General features: G+C 49.1%; 1 protein-coding gene across 7 annotated transcripts in view; it reads right to left on the minus strand.

The window, feature by feature from the left end:
* The window catches only part of LOC139361168 (disco-interacting protein 2 homolog C-like), a 194068-nt gene that overhangs the window by 70525 nt on the left and 106673 nt on the right, over nucleotides 1–16870 (minus strand). Inside the window, exon 3 of one of the 7 annotated variants that reach the window (XR_011618727.1) lies at nucleotides 7829–8323. The exons of the other annotated variants lie outside the window; for them this stretch is intronic. The gene's annotated coding sequence lies outside the window, so the exon portion shown is untranslated. Of the gene's footprint in view, nucleotides 1–7828; nucleotides 8324–16870 lie in introns of those variants that run through there. 7 annotated transcript variants of the gene reach the window in all.

Raw genomic sequence — 16870 nt, forward strand, 5'->3', positions numbered from 1 at the left:
CCTGCCTGCCCCCCAAAACACAGGTTGATATCCTCACCCTCAATGTGACGCCGTCAGGTGGTCTTTGGGAGGTGATGAGTTCCCGAGGCTGGAGACCCTTGAATGGGATTTGTGCCTCAGAAAGAGGCCCAGCAAATCCCTCGCCCTCCCATTGTGTCAGGGCCAAAGAGAAGGTGTGTGCCAACCAGGAAGGAGCCCACACCAGAATCCACGCGTGCGGCACCCTGATCCTGCCTTCCAGCCTCTAGAACTGTGAGAAGCAAATTCCTGCTGTTCATAAGCCGCTCAGTCAATGGTGTTTCGTTACAGCAGCCTAAGCTGCCTGAGATGACGATGCTTACCGCCCTACAGAAACGGCTACTCCCCTCTCCCAGAAATGGGGGTTTAATTAAAATCCCTGTCTCTCCTCACAGCCACCACAGATCTCACTCCCCCACCCCGAAAGCCAGCAATTGCTAGGATTAAAGGAAAATGAGGATCGTTTTAGACCAGCCCCTCCATATCGGTCTGAAGCCTGTAACTTTGCCCACTTCCACGGTGGCCGTGTCACTGCATTGCCCATGTTAGCTCTGTGTCTGCACTGGGTCCCAGGCTCTGCACAGACTCCTCTAGGTGCCCATCCAACACAGCCATTTCCCCTTCTGCTTTGCAGGTTGTCCTTCAATATCCAACCCCCACCCCTCTGCAACCCAAGGCCTTCCGATCCAGGCATTCGGGGTGGGCTCAGCCATGTACTGCAGTCCTCGACTCAAGTAAACCAGGCCCAAGGCGTTGGCACCAACGGTCTATTGGCTGTGGGGTCTGCCCCAGCCACACCAGGGCCGGGGAGGGGAGGCAGAGGAACCTGTGAAGCTGCCAACAGCCATATGGGAACAGGGGCCCCTGGGATGAGGAGGATGCCATGGAAGGAAATTCAGAGAAAGAAAGAGCCCTAAGGCTGGACGGGTCATGCCGAAAGCCTACACTGCTGAATTTTCCAGGTTTCTGAACTCAACCACTGACCCAAACAGCACATGTTTCCTGAGTGCTGACCCTGCGTGGCATTGGATACGGCAATAAAGTAGGATCCCCACCTGCCCCTTCCCCGACACATACACAGGGCATCCGTCCTGGCAGGAAATCAGGCCTGGGGTCCCAGTTGGCACCACGAGCCAGGGAAGGGGGCCATTTCAGACGGACAGTGGGTGCAGCCTTGCCAAAGCCCAGCAGTCACCTGCACTGCCACAGCCAGGCTGAGTCCAGATCAGCCGCACAGAAACCTGACCCTCTCAAGGGCACGCCTGAGCTCATTAGGGACAGATACCGTCTCTTGCTTATCTCCAACACTTTCTCTGCATGTCTAGTTACAAATGGACGACACAGTCTCGGAAGCACAGCTGTGACTCTGGAGACAGATCCGAGGCCTCCCCCTGCTCCTCTCCGTGGTTCCATTGATGGGGAGGGGCCGCTATGGCCGCGAGGCTGCATACCCACAGCCTCCCTGCCACGGAGACACGGGCCTTCGACGGTTACTTCTGCCAAAGAACCCTGCTGCGTCTTGGAGCACACCATGGTGGGCGGGAAGCTCCACCCGGAGAAACAGCGATGCCTCTCCCCAGAGCCAACGGAGGGCACTCCCCACCCTGCATTCAGCAGATTACTTACATTCTAGAAAACATCTCAGTTAATGGGGAACAGTGAAATGAAAAGGTCACGCTAGAAAGTTTAGAAGGTTGTGTGGAGTCTCAGGAGGTCCAAAGATTTCTGAACCAAGACTGCTGTGGTCAACGAGCTTACAGGGAAAGTTTCCACGCCGGCCTTCAACAAGCAACGCTCAGCAGAGAGGAGCCACGTTCTGGGCAGAACCTCAGAACCAGAACATCGGACACCACAAAGTCACAACAGAGCCAACAGCAACTGAAATACAGCGCTCTCCTAAGATGTGTGTGTCACCTGCAGAAAGTCACCACACATTAAGATGGGGGAAGAAAAGGATAAGGTTAGAAACAAATTTGAAATAATTTCTACATATGTAAAATTTCTACATCCACTGGCTTTCTTCCTGGGAGTCACAATTTTTACATGAGATGCACATCCCAGTTGGAAGGAGTTTGGGTTTTCCGTGGGCAGAGACAAGGGCTCTCCAAGAAATGTGAACCTTTTCTCACTCACTGAGCCATGTGCCCTGAGGCCGTTCTGGCCTGCCTGAGCACCTCCCTGCTCTGCCTCCAGCCAGCTCCTTCCAGCACTCACCCCACTGCTCCCAGAGCCTTCACTGGCCCAGGATCTCCTCTTCTGCTGCTGTCTATCTTTCACTTTAGGGCAAATAAGTTGGAAAGTAGAAAGTTATAAGACCCCTTGGGCTTTTTAAAAATTTGTCTTCTCAGAAAACAAAGAATACTAATTCTACTTTCATGGTTTAATATGTTGCCCCCATCTGCATGTTCATGGATGTATGTTTTTATATATATTCTAATCAGTACTTATAGAAGCATGCACTGTTGGCTACATTCAGTTCAATTACATTTGATATAAGAAGTTTTAATTTCAGTGAATTCAGGCACTCAAAATTTAAGCCCTCTGACATCTATTAATCAAATGGAAAAACGACAGGTAGATATTACAAAAATCAAGAGAAGTGTTTAATATAAATCCTGGACTTTTAGATATTTCCACAAATGTAATGTATACATTAGTACACGACCTTGAGCATTTTCACAACTCTTTGAACTAAAATTCTATTCTTAATTTTATTGGTAAATCGACATCCATATGTGATTTTAAGCAGCTCAAACATCAGCTCTTAAAAACAACCAAAAATGCTGCGGGCAAATTCCACCAAGCAGCAAATAACGGAACTGCACCCAACAACCCAGGTACCTCCCCTGAGGCATCTGGAACTTGAGGATTACGAGCAGCCTTTGGTTTCTGAGGCACCCAAGAGTGGGGACTCCAACTCCCCAAGTCTAAGAAGGCCTCAGCGATAAGGAAAACTGATCAAAAAGTCATCCCTGCCGGCCCCCTGCCATGGGCTCCCCCTTGCCAGCACTCAGCCACGTGCTTACAGATCTCACTTCCTCTCTGTCCCGCAAAGCTTGACTCCTGATTCCAGCCCTGCTGCTTAATGGGATGTGGCCATGGATGTCAACTGCACCTGTAAGGGTAGAAGCTGGTCAGGATACAGGATCCTGGCCATCCTGGCAGCGCTCAAGCTGAGACTATAACTTTGTAGTGAGTTACTTAATGCAAAGGTTTAACTTTGAAAAATTTAGATGTGTATATTCTAACGGAAATTCTGAATGTAGAACACAGGCCACACCCTCACACAGATGCTGTCTGGCCAGCACTCTTTTGTTTGTCTTTTCAATAGACATTTTTAAAAGCAGTTTTGGGTTCATAGCAAAATCAAGAGGAAAGTACAGAAAGTCCTCACATATCTCCTTTCCCAGCACAGGCACAGCCTCCATCATTCTCCTGCCCTCACCAGACCAGCATGTCTGTAAGACCGACAGACCCGCATCAACATGGCACCACCACCCACAGTCCTACCACAATCAAAAGACTGAGAAAGCTCATCTATAATTACTGTCATTTCCAGTATCTTGCATCCTGTAAGTTGCATTTGCTTTTGGAAATCCTCAGAGCAATCATGAAAGAGTAATACCCTATCATCTCTGAAACGCATGCAAAGTCGTTAAAGGGTTTTGATTATAGGAAAGTAGCTGGAAAGCAAAGCGCCCGTTAGACATGGCAGCCGTGGTAGCACAAACACATGGTAGGAAGGTGGTGGTCATGCTACACACAGATGGGAAGGGTGTGGGGAGCCACAGCAACCGATACTAGGGAGGCACCTGGGCAGGAGCTGAGAATGTACCAAACACGTTCGATCACGCAACATTCACGGACCTTGAGTCCAGCCACCGCCGCTGACATCCACTGTGGCCGGGGTGTCCTCTGCCACAGAGACACACACCCTGCCAAGGATAGTGTACAGATTAAATGTCAAAGCACAGACATGCTCAGGTCCAGCTGTTCACATAGAAGCAAACACAACACATTTCCCAGACCCCAGCAGCATGACTCTCCACCTGACTACAACCCCGTCCCATTTATTCTCGAACCCGTCTCTCCCGGACCCCACAGCATGACTCTCCACCTGACTGCACCCCATCCCGTGCATCCTTGCATCTGTGTCTCGGCCCTCACTCACTCCCCTCACTTCCTCGTTGGGTCAGGAACCAAGAGTCTACTGTGTGCCTGGTGCACTGAGCCTTGTCAGGGGCCTCTGGGCCGCATGCTGGGACACGCAACTAGGAACTCCCAGTGCACATGTTGGTTTCCTGCAAGACGCTTGGCTCTTATCTGCGGGAGCCAGGAGCCGGCACCCACCCCTACAACTGACTGCACTATAGAAAAGTCACAGAAGGCCCCTCACCAACCCAGCAGCACCCTGAGGCCACATCCCAATTGCCTGCTGGCTCCTGAGCCTCCCACCCTGTGAGGGCTCCCTCCTTCGGTTCCCTGCCTTGAATCCACTGGTTCCTCTCCTCATGGGACTCTTTCCTGTCGTCTTCCTGCCATTTTCCTGTCAGCAAGCACATGTGTCCAGCCTGACCTTGCTGATGTGCTCCAGCTGGCCCTGGACTCGAACCGCGCTGCTGCGGCTTTCCATCAGTGTGACATCTGCGAGTTACCTCCTGGGAAATGCCAGGTGATGGTAACATCAACCAGGAGGCACCGCTGAGAAGTAGAACGCATGATGGGGTGCCCAGAACGTCACGTCCTTGAACAGACGCTCCGTGTCTTCTCCTCTCCTGGCAGAGCTTCGCTGTAGGAAGGCGGCCATTCTTCCAGTGCTGCTACTTCCAACACCGGTGAAAGCAAGCTTCAGAAATGAACGGTGTCAAAGAGGCAGGACCCACCAGCAGGGCTGCCAGCGGCCGGACTACCGTAGCCCCAGCATTCCTCAGCCACCATGGCTGACAGCCCAGGCTCCAGAAGTGCACAGCTTCAACCTCAGGAGTAAAAACCCTCCCAAGCCAACTATTATTTTCAACAATGGGATTGGGGAGTGGGGTGTTCTAACCCTGCCTCTCTCGACAGCACAGATCATCAGATCCCAGTTCTTATAGGATTGGGGAGTGTGTGGTGGGGGTGGTTCTAATCCTGCCCCCACTTCATAAAAAAGAACTGGGATCTGATGATCTGTGCTAGGTCAGTACTTTGCTTCCGCCACATGCAGTCATCCTCAGCACCAGAAAAAGTCAGAAGCGTTGAGTGATGACACCAATACCAACACGTGCGGTTCTGACAGCTCCGGTAACTGGCTGCACAGATACTAACACAACAGCGGTGAGATTCACGGACATCACCAGTCTTCCCAAGGATTGTGTTCCTGAATCTTCTGCGTTCGGAATAACGGTCTTCTTTGCCAGGGCTGAGGCATGCTTCCCTCTTGCCTGTCCTCTGCCTTCACCAGCTTCGTGCGCGTTTCCGGGCAAGTGTTTGCACAGGTGCTATCACTTATTTCCACAGTGAGAATATACACAGACACCACACAGAAATGGGCAATCCCATTAGGAGCTGTGCAAGGAGATCTAACTTATCCCAAGTGCCAAATTCCTGTTGCCATGAAAATTAAACTAACTAAACTAACGTTGCTATGACCTCATCTCTTACTGTACCACTAAAGATCATCCGGGTAAGAGGAGTGTGCCTCTGCATAGCATTCAGCTCACGTTTACATGTCGGTTTTCCCTGAATATGGTTATGTGAGATAGAAATCAGTGAGATGGGGTGTAACATCTAGTATAGGATCGTTGTGTCTCCTAGGCTCAAACACTTCCTTTAAGATCCTCAGAAAATGAAGTTTAACTCTGGCGACGTGAGTTACAGAGTAACTTGTTTTGGATACTGTCTCTTTCACTATCTAAATATCAACACCAAAGAAGTTCTTGAGTTCCTTTTTAAATTGAAAGGAATTTACAAACCGTAAGAGCCCCAATATTAAAGGATACAATTCAGTCTTTTTAGCATATTCTCAAAGCTGCACATCAACCACTAGTATGTAATTCTGGGACTTTTTCACCACGGGCCAAAGAAACCTTGAACCCACTAAGAGTCAGCACCTGCTCCTTCCTTCCGCCAGCACCTGGCAATCGCCAGCCGACTTCCGTTTCTCTGGATTTGCCCATTCTGGACATCTGTTGTGAGGAGAAATCGTACAGTGCATGACCTTTGGCGTGACCTTCGGTGCTGGCATCTTTCACGTCCAAGGTGAGTGGAATCTCACAGTGAGTGACCTGTTGACAGACACCTGGACTGTTTCTACTACTAAGAATAATGCTGCTATGAAGATTCTTGCATAAGATTTTTTTTGTAAAAATGTTTTCAGTTTTCTTGGGCATATGCCTAGGAGTGAAATTCCTGGGTCGTATGGTGATTTCATGCTTAACTTTTCTGAGGAACTGCCAGACTTTTCCAAATCAACGGTACCATTTTACTTCCCTTCCCACTAGCAATATATCAAGATTTCAGTTTTCCCAAATTCACCACCATGTCACTGTCCAATACTGGGATTTTACCCATCCCAGTGTTTCTGAAGTGGTATCTCACAGTGGTTTTGATTTCCATTTCTAAGATGACGAATTCTGCTAAACATCTCATGTGCTTTTTAAGGCATTTATATGTCTCTCTTTGGAGAATGTCTATTCAAATCCTTTGTCCATTTTTAAATTGGAGTTTTATTAAGACTTTTTAAATATATTCTTGATATCAGGTCCTTATCGTGATAATGTATCCTGTTCTGTGGGTTGTCTTTTTACTTTAATAGTATCCTCTGAAATGAACATTTTAAATTTTGATACCATCTTTTTCCCTTCAGTTGCTTGTTATAGCTCTAGACGTCTCAGCTAAGGAAACATTGCCTAATCCAACCTAACAGTTTCTCCAGGATTCTCCCCTAAAGGTGTCATGGGCTGAACTGTCCCATTCCCCCCCCCCCAAGATTCCCATGTTAAAGTCACAACCCCAGAAACTTAAAATGTCACTGTATTTAGATAGAGGGCCTTAGCTTGGCAATTTAGGTCCCATAAAATCTTAAGAGTAGGCCCTGATCCAGTATTACTGGTGTTAAGATAATTTAGACACAGTCCTTAGTGCTCCATGCACATAAGAGAAATCTGTGAAGACACAGAGAAGACGCCATCTACATAGCATGGGGTGAGGCCCCAGAGAATCCAACCCTGCCCGCACCTTGATCCCAGGCTTCCAGTCTCCAGGAAAAAGGAAACAAGATGCTATTGTCTAAGTCGCACGGTCTGTGGTGTCTGTTTCTGGTACCCAGTAGACTGACAGAATGGGTCTCACAGTCAGCTCCTTACATTGGATCCATGTTGAGCTTTGCTTGTATGGTGAGGAAGGGTCCAGTCCATCCTTTTCCATGTGGATACCCCAGTTGTCCCGGCACCATTGAGTTGTGAAAGGCAAAAAGTAAAACAACCCTTACCGTCCTTTCCCCATCAACAGATTAGAAGATACACTGAAGAATCGTGGACAATTTTGTCAGTTTAAGCCAGTGGTTTTCAAATTTTGGGTCTCAGGAACCCTTTGCACCTTATTAAAGAGCACAAAAAAGCTTTCTCATCAGGCCGGGAGTGGTGGCTGCTCATGCCTGTAATCCCAGCACTTTGGGCGGCAGAGGCAGGTGGATCACTTGAGATCAGGAGTTCGAGACCGGCCTGACCAACATGGTGAAACCCAATCTCTACTAAAATACAAAAATTAGCCTGGCATGGTGCCGAACACCTGTAAGTACCAGCTACTAGGGAGGCTGAGGCACAAGAATCACTTGAACTCAGGAGGCAGAGGTTGAAGTGAGCTGAGGTCACACCACTGCACTCCAGCCTGGGTGGCAGAGCAAGACTCCGTCTCAAAAAAAAAAACTAACAATTTAGTTTATTTTACAAGGATAAAGTCATTACATCTTAACACAGTCTTAAGAAAGAAACCATTTTCCAAAATAAGCAGCAGCGTGGCAACAGGTTGTGCTGCTGTGAAAACACCTAACATCTCTGCACCTCAGACAGCAGGGTTCTCATGCCTGCATCTGCATTCAGTGGGCTGCAGAGCCGTGGCTGAAGTTTATAAAGAAAGTCCGACCCCATGCTGATATACAATTAGGAAGCAGTATTTTCACTGTGTTTTCAGATCACTTTAGGTATTCTCTGCCGCCAAATATAACAAGTGGCACTTCCGACTTCCGTACAGGCTGTCTGCAACACAGTCTGTGCTCTGGTCGTTGGACCTTTCTGCCCCAATTCCTTCTAAGTCGACTGGTCCCGTCCTGCAATTGAATGGCTTTTACCAGCACACGATTTTGTAATCACACATTGGTTAGATAACACTGATTCAGAGTTATGAGCAGCTTCCACATTTCATTATATGAAAAAAAAAACCGCATCAATATCATCATTAATCACATGAGAAAGTGGTAGACACAAGATTTTTATATTTTAGTATTCGCTGGAAAGCTCAAATGCCTATCATTGGGAATAATGTAAGGTACTTTCCTTGAGAGGAAAGTCATTTTGTTCATTTTTCAGGCCACACGTGCAAATACCTCCATCTGAAGTGGCATCTTTTGTAAGTCATTCTTTATAGAAAGGTGGCCGTTAGTGGAAGAAGTGGTTCTGCAGGTTCATAGCTCAGTGCTCTCCCAAGATAACCATAAAATCCGCAGAAGACACAGCTGTGCACACTTCCTGTTTCTCACTCAGAACATTCCAGAAGGAACCCTGAATCCCAATGCCGCAGCGGTACTGAGGTTTGCTCTCACCCACACAATAATCCCAGCGAGCTCCCCCAGTCCCCACCCCAAGGCCACAGCCTTGGTCCTCTGTCTGGTCTAGGAGGGCTCCTGCAGCTCCAGCCTAACAGGGAACAGAAGGCACCCACATGTCAGAAAGCCCTCATAAGGCCTGGCGAGCACTTTTGTTTATGTGCCAGTCAAGTGCGTTTGACAATTCTACAGCCAGCTGTATGGCAGGCAGCGAGGTACCCAGTAAATACTTAGGGCTCACGTTACTGAGGAAGGAAGGTGGACAGCGAGGTACCCAGCAAGTACTCAAGGCTCACGTTATGGAGCAGGAAGCCAGGCAGATAGTGAGGTACCCAGCAAGTACTCCAGGCTCACGTTATGGAGGAGGAAGCCAGGCAGATAGTGAGGTACCCAGCAGGGTTCACGTTACCGAGGAGGAAAGGAGGGTGGAGACAAGCGGGCTGCAACAGTCTGTCATAACCTTTAGCATTTACAAGGCTCGCTGAAGATTATCCGATTTGATCTTAACAGCTCACAAGATAGGCAGAGGCATGACTGTTTTCACTTCATAAAAAGAGATCCCGAGAACTGATGAGCACGTGCTCTTCCCATAGGCTCCCAGAAATCATGCTCAGACCATCTCTCAGTTGTATACATGTGGTAATATCTCCGTCACGTCCCCTCTCTGCAGGGGAATTTTACTGCCGCCCTGCTGTTCCTTCGCACCCCTGCCCTCTCCTGCATTTCAGCCATGCCCACCATCCATGGGGAGTCTGCACCACCCCACCCCCGCTGCTGCTGATGGCTTGGGTCACCCTTATCTTTCATTTCCACCGGCAGGGACCTGTTCTTCCTTCAAATGCAGCTCAAACTCCCTCATTGTGTGAAACCTTTTCCAGCCATCACAACCGTCATGTGTAAAATCAGTGTGTGGAATGCTTCATTTAGGAGGTGCTTATGTTGCCTCATTGGCTGTGAGCAGGGCCAAATTCTGAGCAAACCCGGTGGTCCCCTCTCCCCATCTCTGCTCCAGTGCACTTAAAACAAGGATTCCTGGAAGCACCTTTTAAGTCCAATTCACGCATGAGTCTGCCCCACACCCTGCAGAAAATCCCGGGTGGTCGGCGGTCAGGGCTCGGGGCCCCCAGGTGGGTAAGGAGAGCTTAGTGCCCTCTCTGGACTTGTCGCTCAGAGACCCGCGGCTGGAAGGGAAGAAACTTGCATCCTGTGAAACATCCAGGCCCCGACACCCACTCAGGAGCAGAAAACGGGGAAGGCGCCTTCAACAGACCCACGGGAGGGTAGACAGCAGGAGTCACAGCGACTACCAGGGAGAGAGGGAGGCAGGCAGTGAGGCCAGAGGTGATGTGGCCGGGAGGGAGTTGATGTGACCAGAGGTGACGTGGTGGGGGGATGACACGGCATGGTTGGGGGAGGAGATGTGGCCAGGGGCAGGGTGGCCAAGGAAGGAGACACGGCTGGAAGGAAGTGACAAGAGGGGTCTCCAGGCCTCAGACTGTGCCTGAATTATGGATGACATTTTAATTAAGATGTTATATCTAACTTTAATGAAAAGTAGCAACTTAGAACCATTGTGTGCATTTAAAGCATGGTACAAATAGAGCCCATTTCCCAAACCAAAGAACAGTGCATTGAAGGAAAAAGTAACAGCTCACCAAAAAAAAAAAAAAAAAAAAAAAAACTGAGTAAAGAAAAAATTCATTTAAGATCAGAAATAAAGAGATCCTACAGCTCTTCTAGTCCAATCCCCACCCTAACGTGAATGGGCGAAAAAAGGAAGTAGATTCTAGTCAGTCGGAATTAAAGGCAAAACCGATCCACTTGACTTTCTACTTGACAGAAAACAAGAAGCTCATCAAGGAATCCCTACAAACAGTAGCTTTAGTAGTTCCCAAAATGCAAAATTCACCTACAAATTAAATCAACTGCTAAGTGTGTATATAGTAATTTTTTTTCATTATTACCTTCCTCGCCCCAGGGGCTTTTTTAGACCTTGTTTCCCCGTAATTGCCTCCAACACCCAGGAAATTGAAACCCCACAAGTAAACCGTGTCTCCATTCATACCCAGCGTCCTTTGGAGCAGACAGTCCATTGCTCTAGGACGTTCTTGTCACCTAAGCACCGAGTACAGCCTGAGAACGCACAACACGCACTCACAAAAACTCAGACAACAGGTGAGATATGGCACATGAGGAGGAAGACAAGATAAATGAGCTTCACCGACACCCCAGATCCGACAAGAAGTGACACACGCAGCCTGCTCAGGTGCAGGTGATTCCTAGAAAACAGCCAAGGGCAGAATTTGGAGAAGCAGCACCACAGGCCAGGAGGGTCTGGGGGATTCAGAAGGGAGGGGTGCCCCGACCAGGTGCTGGGGCTTCAGAGGGGATTGGTGCCCCGATCACTTCCTGGGGGGTTCAGAGGGGAGGGGTACCCTGACCACATGCTGGGACTTCAGACGAGAAGGCGCCCCGACCGGGTCCTGGGGGCGGCAGGACAAGCCCAGGGTTCCGTCGTCACTTTTCACTCCCTACTCCCGAATCTCGCCCTGAAGTTGCAGCTAGTCCAGGTATTCATTTACCCATAAAATTAACTCTCTGTGAGTAACACAAGTCACTAATCCACAAAGATCTGAGTCCACAGATACCTCCCAGAGACGCCACCATCCCTTCTGGTAGAAGAGCAGCCCAGCGGCCCACGCTGCTAGGAAGGGAGACTGTCTCCAGCCTGACGCTGCAGAGTCCTCAACACAAAGTCTACCTTCTGGAACCATGCCGTCTCCTACAGAAGCAACTAGGGCCATGTAGGGTTTTTTAAAATCTTTTTTTTTCCTTAAGACAGAGTCTCCCTCTGTCACCCAGGCTGGAGTGCAGTGGCTCGATCTCGGCTTGCTGCAACCTCTGCCTCTCGAGTTCAAGTGATTCTTCTGCCTCGGCCTCCCGAGTAGCTGGGATTACAGGCGTCTGTTCCCACGCCCGACTAATTTTTTATATTTTTAAATACAGATGGAATTTCTCCTTGTTGGCCAGGCTGGTCTTCAACATCTGACTTCACATGATCCACCAGCCTCCACCTGCCAAACTGCTGGGAACACACGCATGAGACACGGTGCCCGGCCCATATAGCTATTTAAATTTGACTAAAATTAAATAAAATTAGAAGTTCTCATTTACACTTCAAACATTCAGTTACCCACAGGCGGCCACTGACCAGAGGCTGGTAGAGATGTCACACTCCACACTGTAGAAGGATCTAGAGACGAAATGGCTCTAAGATCATCTCAACATCTTTATGTTGAAGCTACTGAAGTTTTACTCTGATTATTATAGACATCAGCATTCTGCCACTTAAAAATGTCAGTGCTATTGCAATGATCAGATCTGTGACTTCCCAGCAGCTCTTCTCTTCCTGGACAGAGAACTGTAGAGCATCTGCACTCTGCCTCCACACTAAGGGATAGTAGAAGCCTCCGTGTAAAATCAGGGGGAGAAAAAAAATGAATCCCTAGTCCGCCTCTCCCCCTATGATTTTGTGAAACTCCTCTTAATATGCAGAATAACCGCCAGAGTTGCAAGGAAGAAGCATCCCTTGACCAGGAAGCAGCAGGGAAGCAAGAGGAGGGAGATGCAAAGACCCTCCGTTCCCTCTGGGACCCCAGGCCCAGCCAGGACTGAGAAGGGCAGCACAGCCCGGCAGACCTGCACACCTGATGCGACCCATACACATGGCTTCCCTGGTCCTCGGTCCCCTGCTCTGCCCTCACTGGCCACTGTGGCTCTGGGTAGAGGCAGCTCCCGGAGCCCCAACACCCACAGCCAGTCCCCTCCTTGCAGGTCTCAGCTGTGCTCTCACTGCCTCCCTGATGCTTCTCATCATCATCCGCGTACCGTGTCCACTCTACCCCACAGCCCTTGCTACCGCCCACCCCACCACGGAGCCTAGCACACAGCAGGTGCCTCAGATGCCCCAACGGGCGGGCATGCCAGGGTAGGGCTTGGAGTTCCAAGGGCCATGTCCTGCATACCACCACAAGTGCCCAGGAGGCTGTGGAAGGGGTCTAGGCTTCAAGTCTGCACTCAGCTTCTCCCAGCCTGAGGCCAAGAACCTAGCAAGGCAGCGCAGCTGGAAGCAGGATCCCAAACCCCCTTTCCTGCTCTTCAAGAGGAAGGGGGCCTCGGGGCACAACCCCATGGGGGCCTTCCTCCTGCCAGGCTGCCTGTCACAGCACCGACACCTTCACTGCAGGGAAACCCACTCCCGTGAGGAGAAAACCACCAAGTACCACAAGAAGCCACGTCCCCAGCAGCATCTCCTGAGACCAATCAGTGACAGCAGCAACTGGGCCCCACGTAGCACGCACCGAGTCCGAACCCGCCACGCACACCACAATGCCGACCATCTTGAAGCTCAGTTTCGACTCGTCAGGGCCCTCTTCCAGGAGAGCTCGGTATGTCTATCCTTCCCTGGGCTCACAGAAAGGAGCGAGACTCAACCCCGAGTGTGAACAGAGTCAAGCTCCCACTAGCTGTGCAGACAATCTCCCTAACCCTGGCCTGGAAAGGGGTCAAGTGCAAATAGCCATCTTTTGCCTGTACAGGTACGGAATTCAGCCAGCTCTCTCAATGGAGTTGTGACAGGTCACTCCAGGCTCCTCAGTGCTCTGGGGTTCACTTCGGGACACTGCACCTTTGAAACGTGGCTGTGGACTCCTCTAGGCTGCTCAGTGTCACGGCCCATTTCATTCAGACACTGCAGGCCCCTGCCGTGGTATCAGTACCCAGGACACCCCTGCCGGCATCCTCCGAGATGCTGCTGCAGCTGCTGTGATCTGAGAACAGCCATGCACAGGCATCAAAGGGAGCTCTTCTCAAGTGTCCTCCAAGAGCAGTGGCTACAGTTTTGGAAGACGTTGCACTGAATCCTGGGTGAGGCTGGCTTGGTCTGCAATCTAAGCCGGGTTGCTGGGGAGACACTCTCTCTTGTAACTGACAGAGGCTGTTTGTGTTAGCTCTACCAAGACCAAGAATGGCAACTAATCTGAGATTTACTATCCATACTTTCTATTTGATGTTTAAAAGGAAAGCATCGTGAAGTTCCAGTAGCAAGGAATTTTCTATAATCTATCACATCAAGATACAGCAGAAATGTAGCTAAAATGTTCATAGGGTCTATGCAGAGGAAGAGACGGGTCTATTTCAGGAAAAGTGCTTGCTGGCTTTTCAGAAACATAGTGAAATCTCTGCCAAGTAAAAGGTTGTTTATACTTTTGCTTTGGAAACAGAGGGAAAGTTCTTTCTTATTATTTGAATACATTAACTCTATTTAAGTGTTCTGGTAGACTAAGTATTAAATATACAAAAGGAAGTAATTCTGTTCGGTCTATTTCATTCTTTAAATGCAGCTTTCAAAAAATGACAAATACCTGGCCGGGTGAGGTGACTCACGCCTGTAATCCCAGCACTTTGGGAGGCCGAGGCTGGTGGATCACGAGGTCAGGAGATTGAGACCACCCTGGCTAACACGGTGAAGCCCTGTCTCTACTAAAAACGCAAAAAACTAGCCTGGTGTGGTGGCAGACACCTGTGGTCCCAGCTACTCGAGAGGCTGAGACAGGAGAATGGCGTGACCTGGGAGGCGGAGCGTACACTGAGCCGAGATCACACCACTACACTCCAGCCTGGGCAACAGAGCAAGACTCCGTCTCGAAAAAGAAAAAAAAAAAAAATTGGCAAACATCCCATGTCTGCCCTGACTCCGGCCATCTCCACGGAGTGGACAGAGCTTGGGAAAAGCTCACTGTGGGGGCCCAGAAGGCCGGGCCTGGCCTTTGCTCAGCAGATGAGCAAGAGGGTCAGCCTCCCTAGGGAAGAAGCCCATATTTGCTATGTTGCTGATGATAGCCACATAAATTTCTATTTTGCCTCCCACACAGACCTGGGATCTATGTTTGAGCAAGCGGCTCGTGCCAACAGTCCCTCCATGCCATCATTTCCCTGACCTCCCCCAGAACAGCCAGGCCAGGCAGTGTCCCCACATGGGCACTGGGGCCCCGGAAGATCCTGGTCCTGCCCCTCTTGTATCTCGTCCCTGCAGCACCCTGGCTTGCTGTGGAAGCCCAGCAGTGCTGGCTAAACCCACGTTCACCTGGGGCATTCCGGAGAAGCCTCTGTGCAGAAATCAACTGGGAAGCAGGACTGTTCGTGCTGGCAGGTCACTTGAATGGATTTGCAGAACTCAGTTTTCAACACAGGTGCCACCACCAAGTCCCTCAAGCCGTTTGTGAGCCTAGAGCCACAGAGCCATTTGCAGCACTTTCACAATCTCTAACAACTCTGCACAGAGGCCTTGCTTATCCAAAGGACCATAAAATTTTCTGTGTAAACAAAGTTTGACATAATGAATTAAAAGTGAAGTCACCACTTCTATTTTCCATTAATCCATTCATTCAAACAAGTATCTCTTGAGTAAGTGCATCAAACACTATGGAATTAGGATTTAGTCCACGCCTTCAAGAAATATACATCACAGAAGAAAAGGTAAAGCTTGTAACTAACAGTGGTGAAGAGTCAAGAAATACACATCGCAGAAGGAAAGGTATAGCTTGTAACTGTAACAGCGGTGAACAGGCAAGAAATAAACATCATAGAAGGAAAGGTAGAGCTTGTAACTAACATCATAGAAGGAAAGGTAGAGCTTGTAACTAACATCATAGAAGGAAAGGTAGAGCTTGTAACTAACATCATAGAAGGAAAGGTGTAGCTTATAACTAACAGTGGTGAACAGGACAGTATCTCACAGGCTCATCAGGCGCCGCGGAGGAGGAAGGCATGGTTTACATCCACCTGCAGTAGATAAATATTTCCTGGATAAGGTAACTTTTCTACAGTGATATCTGCTCCTTATTGTTTAATCTTGCTCGATAGGGTATTAAATTACCACTGTATGTGCTGCTTATATAAAATACATCATTGTCAGGGGAGGTTATAAAATAATACTTCACACAAGCTTGGGCTGTGAATGGTGCGAGGCAATGGGACGATATGTTCCCATGTTCTCGAGACACAGAAGGGGCAAGACCCTGCTTCCCTTCTCCTCCCCACCACCCTGTTCCCAGATGAGGGGCAGAGGCAAGGCCACCGTGCAGTCCTAGAGCTGGCTCCAGGGCCAGGACACCACGCCCAGACTCTCTGCGCCCCATGCGATAAATACAGACTGTGGGGCAATCACCAATTTACCTGGCAGTGGGGAGAGTCCTTCATCAATAGCCCGTTCTTCCAGGAGCCAGGACAAAGTAGGAGCCCCCAGGAAAACTGTTCCGGGTGCTCCTGAAACCTGGGCAGAGTCACAGTCTGGCAGGAAGCACCAGTGATGCAGGTGTGCCCAAGACTGGGAGGACGGCCAGATGCCTGGAGACCAGACCGGCCTGCAGGAGATGACAACTTCACTCTGCTTCATTAGAGATACAGTCTGGGCTTCACTTTTGTATGTGGAGTCTCACAGTACAGAAATATCACAAAGAGATTAGACTTTGTATACCCCAATTTTTTTAATTAAAAAACACATTTATTGCAACTAATTGTAAATCCAACAAAGAAAAATAAATAAGTATATAAAAGCATGCCTCCAAAATGTAAACCACAATCTCTTTACCCATAGGACACCCAAAATTTAGTTTATCTTTTCTTCAGTATGATCTCATTTTTTTAAAGCCATTACTGAGGTGTCTCCTCACTGTCCCATGAGGAAGTTCTTGGGCTCTTCAGGGCTCTTTGCTGTTTCATCATTTTTCAGGTTTAAGGGCAGGATCATTTTCCCACACTTGCTTGTTTCCCTGATCACCAATTTTTCACAAGGACATCATTGTGCCTCAGAAAACCTAGTAACTGAACTTCATTAAAAGTGAAAACAATAAGGACATGTTGACTGCTATGACAGCATCCTCAGTCACCGAATATCCCTGGGGGACCAGACACACCCCCAATCTCCTTGGAACCCCAGCATGCAGGTATCGCTGCGGCTGACAGGACTGACCCACCCTGGGGGAGGCATGA

This window comes from Macaca nemestrina (assembly GCF_043159975.1).
Source record: "Macaca nemestrina isolate mMacNem1 chromosome 14 unlocalized genomic scaffold, mMacNem.hap1 SUPER_14_unloc_1, whole genome shotgun sequence".
NCBI lineage: Eukaryota > Metazoa > Chordata > Mammalia > Primates > Cercopithecidae > Macaca > Macaca nemestrina.